General features: G+C 38.3%; 1 non-coding gene across 1 annotated transcript; it reads left to right on the top strand.

Annotated features, from left to right (window-relative positions):
* Positions 1-4,214: 4,214 nt before the first annotated feature.
* On the top strand, positions 4,215-4,320 carry LOC118889316. Its single transcript, XR_005018459.1, has one exon. It is a non-coding gene; the product is annotated as a U6 spliceosomal RNA (small nuclear RNA).
* The last annotated feature ends 801 nt before the right edge of the window (positions 4,321-5,121 follow it).

Here is a 5,121-nt window from a genome sequence, read left to right as displayed (position 1 = left end):
CTTTTAAATAGACTTGGGTTTCAATTAAGCTAACTGGAGTCCAGGCTAATTTTCCTATCATATGCTATTTAAACTATCAATCTTTACAACTAGAAACAATCCTTAAAAGAACTGGGAAACCAATAACTTTATTTTTAATTCTCTCAGAAGTATATTTTTATTTTAAGACTTTATTCCATGTATATTCCATGTGTGTGTTGAGGAGTTTCTTACCTCTAAAATCACATGACACAGATGGCCATCTATTTACTGTTATAGAAGACCTTATTTACCTAGGAACTTCCTGAACCACAAAGTCAAAAATAAGTGTGTCATAGAGGAAACTAATCTTGCCCTCTTTCTTCAGCCTGTTGCTTGTGTCCCCAAAGAATTAAAGAATTTATTGCAGTCAAATTTTCACAAACAGAGTAAACTGAATACCTCAGTAAATTTTCCAAATTAGTGATTCTCAAAATGTAATCCCCAGCTTCATCGTCACACGTGAACTTGTTAGAAATACAAATTCCTGGGCCCAATCCCAGATCTCATGAATTACAAACTCTGGAGAGGGTCCCACCAATTTGTGTTGTAACAACCCTCCAGTTGATTCTAATGCACGCTAACATTTGAGAGCCTTTTCTCTAAATCTGCACTGTCCAGTACAGTAGACACTAGCCACACATGACTATTGAATACTTGAAATGGGGCTTGTCCTTTTGGGATATGCTGTAAGTGTAATGCACATACTAAGTTTCAAAGACTTAGTATGAAAAGGATAATGGAAAATATTTCATTAATAAATGTAAACATGATTAAATGTTATATTTTGGACATATTTCTGTTTGGTTCTTTTTTATATTTTGTTTCTCTTTGTTGAACTTCTCATTTTATTCTTTTATTGTTTTCCTTATATTATAAAATTGTTTAATCTGTGTGCTCTTATAGTTTTCTGAGCATCTTTAGGACAATTATTTTGAATACTTTGTTGAGCAGTTCCTGAATCTCCATTTCTTTGGGACCAGATACTGGAGGTTTACTGTATTCCTTTGGTGGAGTCATATTTTCTGGATTCTTTGTAATCCCTGTGGCCTTGCATAGGTGTCTGCACATTTTAAGAAGCAGTCACCTCTTCCAGATTTAGAGACTGATATTAGTAAGGGAAGACTTTAACCTGAGAGTGGGGCCACACTGGAGTATGCTGTGACCCTTGGTCTAGTGATGCAGGGTGCCAAATTTGGGGCTACATGGTGGCACCTGGTCTGTGTGGGGGTGAGGTGATGTCTCTTCAGCTCAGGCTGCTAGGCTCCACCGCATTGACCACTTTATGGTCCTTAGTGAGTGCCATGAGTCCACGTCCACAGTAGCTACAAGGGCTGTTAGGACCCACAGTGGTGCCTCCAGGTCCTACAGCTATGCACTAGGACAGGCAGCTTTAGTGGCTGGAGCTGGTGTTACACACACGGGACCAGCTGCAAGTGCCTAAGCAGTGGCACAGTCCAGTTGCAGTCATATGCTTAGTAGTGGGGGCCAGGGCAGGCAGCATAGGCTGTTGCCAACTATGGGCTCACTGGCAGCTCTGGGGGCTCTGGCTGTCGGCCTGCTCTCCCTTGGCTGCTTACTCTCCCTCCAGTTGTGCACGCTGCAGTGGAGGCTGATGATGGGCATCAGGCTGGTGACATTCAGGTGCACAGCTGGTATAGCTATCCCTGAGCGTGTACACAGTGGTGGGAGTCAGATGGGGGGTTCTAGTCTAGTGTTTTGTACTCATGAAGCCACAGAAGCCTAAGCTGGCTGCTGGTGCATTTCCTGGCCTGTGACAGGGACTTGGGGGAGGGAAAGGGCTGGGCAGGATTCAGGTGGCTCCTGTTTTGCCCTCATTTGCAGAGACCTGAGCTTGCTTCTGGTGTGGTTCACAAGCTCCTGGGCTCTGGCTGGGTGGGAAGGGGAGGGAGCAGGGTGAGACCAAGCACATGGCACCTAGGAGTGCAACTACCTGTGGGACAAAAGCCTGTAAAATTTACAGGGATCCATGGTGGTCGTGCTGGTTGTTGGTTTCACCACTGGTAGAATCTGCTGAGTTTGTCTGCGGAGCTGGTCTCTGTGAACCACTATCTTTCCTTGTGGCTGCTATTAATAGGCCTTGCTTTTCTTCTTTGTTCCTGGCTATCTCTATATATCTCAGCTTTCCAGTCTGGGTGGGGTAAAACCAAAGCAGGACATTTGTGTGGTGCTCCGAAAGGCCGGAGAAGCTGGTTGCTTACCACTCTCTTCTTTTTCTAGTAAGAAGAACTCTTCCTAGCTGGGAAGTTCCCTTTTGGTGCTGAACCATGTCAGCTTGGGGAATGGGATGATGCAGGCAAAATGAATCTGTCTTCTTTCTCTTTTTGTGTGATTATTCTCAGGTTTTTTTGTTCTACTGTGGTGCTAAAATTTAATAGGATGCCAGAGTTCTCCCAGAGCTGTTTTTGTTTGTGAATAGCTGTCTAGTCGTTGAGTTTTGTGGGGGGATGGATAAGCAGGGGTCTCCTGCCTTGCCATTTTGGTCTACTGTAATAGCATTTTTAAAAGGGTATTTATAAGATGTTTCTAGTTTTCCAAGATTTGTCAAATGCCCACAATCATGCTTTTATTATTGCTGCAATTGATTTTCAAAACTTTTGTCCTGAAATATGTACAACAGAACTCATCATAAGGATTAAACTTAAAATCTTGAAAAATAAGAATCTGTTAGCATTTACTTTTTACAATGAAGAATTCAGATTGTTGAGATAACAGAATATCTTCAGTTATAGTAATGGAACATTCTCTTGCTCTAAATCATTATGTCCCTTAGGGTACAAAAAATAATCTTCGTTTTTCTTGTGATAGACTATAGGTATATATCATAAGAACTACAGAAGAAAAGGTGAAGGATTTAAGACGGGAAAGATAGATACCAAGGCATGAGCTGGATTTTTGTTAAAGATTCACAAATGAATCAGTTTTTTGTAACTCAGTCTGCATTCTTCCTCAGAAAACAAGACAATACAATGGGATTTATTTTTAAGGCAATCCTCACAATGCTCTTTCACAAACTATAAATGTTAAATTTCCATTAAAGTACTACCTGAATAATAAGAAGATCTCAGAATTTCAAATCAGGGTGTCCCAAACCTCAAATTTCATTGTAGAACACCTCACTGGCCAGACTCTCCGGCTTTGCTCCACTCTGCTGAGTTGCAGGAAGCCAGTGAGGGTTGACCACATATAGTGGAAAAGATCAATTTAATAATTAAAAGGCTGCATTTTCACACCAGTGCCTGCTCACATCTTTTTGCCATTCTAGTCTAGTCTATTCGGGTCTAGTCTATCCTATTCTATTCTATGTATGTATATATATATGTATGTACACCCAATACTGCTATCACCTATTTCAGTTTTTATTATTTCTACCTGTGGTTACCGATCAAGTGTTCTCTTTCATCTGGACAGTAGGCCACAGTGAACAGTCTCATAGGTATTTCCTGCACATGCGTGCGTGCACACACACACACGCAAACACCCCACATTCTTACACACTTACTATTCTCCTTTTTATGCACCACAGACACAGTTTTTTTGAGATATTCTGTTGATACTTATTCCCAGGGACAAAAAAAATAGAGAAACAGATGTAAAAAAAATAGAGAAACAGATGTTAAAAAAATAACAAAAAGATAAATAATAATTGTCAGCCCTGAAATGTCTAAAATTAACGTTCCCCTGATGCCATGATAACATAAACTAAAATCTCCCAAATTCTATCTCTAGCATATCAGTTTTCCTCTATTCTTCTTAGTCTCATTATTATTTTCCTGAGTTTGCCCCTCTTTTAATCCTGGGGTTAAGTTTCTTAGTCCCTCTATCTTCAATAAGTATATTGATATTACAGAGAGAATCTGTTATGCCTAATAGTGAAATTCTTACATATCTGGGCCTGATGGGCCATTAATGAAGCAGAAGAATGGTAGTCAGTAAATATGCATAACATTATGATAAACCTGTTTCTAGTTCTGTCTTTTGCTAGTTATATATCCTTGGGCAAATTATTTAACTCTCTTAGTTCCAGTTTCCTCATCTGTAGAATGGAGAAAAATAATAATACCTTCTAAGTAGAGTTACTGTGAGAATTCAATAAATTAATGCATGTAAATCACTTCGCTCAATGCCTGACGCACACTTGATAAATCTAAACTTATTTTGTTATTATTACTTGTTTAATTAGATGTAATATATATTCTACAATTGGAATGATACAGTAAACAGTTAGCATAGCCCATGTGAAAAGATGACATGTACATTTGTGAAAGCTTTCATATTTTAAATGAAATTAATTGAACAAAAGCTCAAAGATGAGATGCTAAATCTTGATAGTAAAATAAAATATGGAGACTGGAGGGCCAATGAGACAAATTGAAAACCAAAATAACATGACTACAAATCTAATAAATAAATAAGAAAAACTGGAGACAGTAAACCTGGATGAAAGTCATTTCCATCAATAGGAAAAGCTTTTTTGTATCCTCAGGGAATGGAGAGACAGAGAGACAGAGATAGAGACAGACAGGCAGACAGAGATAGAGAGAATAGTTAAACTAATCAGAGAGAATATTTGGACAGCAATCAAAAATGAACCAGTATTATGGGTAATTGGCATCCCTAAAGAAAAGATATCTATAAATAAAACATAAAATGCACACAGAGGTGTATAATACAGGAAAATTTAACTGAAATGAAGGGAGAATTGAATCTACAGATTAAAAGAGCAGATTGTTTATCAGTGAAACTCATTCAAAACAATTGACATCAAGGCACATCCTGTTAAGTTATTGAATTTTAAGGATAAAGAAAGCATTCTACTGCAATCTGGGTATAAAAAGCAAAGCCACTGACTGAGGGAATAATAAAGTGGACCATAGAAATCTCCATAGTTACACTGAAACTAGAATAGAAATGTACAAATATCCTCAATGTTCTGAAAGAAATAAAATATGTTCTGAAATAGTTTATTCACCCAAATTGCCATTCAAAAATAAGGGCAAAAAGCAACATTTGGGTCTAGTTATAATGAAATCTAGTTGATCTAGAAATGATTAAAAACTGGGAAATTTGGGATAAAATGCT

Source organism: Balaenoptera musculus, chromosome X (genome assembly GCF_009873245.2).
Source record: "Balaenoptera musculus isolate JJ_BM4_2016_0621 chromosome X, mBalMus1.pri.v3, whole genome shotgun sequence".
Lineage (NCBI taxonomy): Eukaryota > Metazoa > Chordata > Mammalia > Artiodactyla > Balaenopteridae > Balaenoptera > Balaenoptera musculus.
The sequence above is the reverse complement of the archived record's forward strand: the minus strand, read 5'-3'. Positions and strand labels throughout refer to the sequence as shown.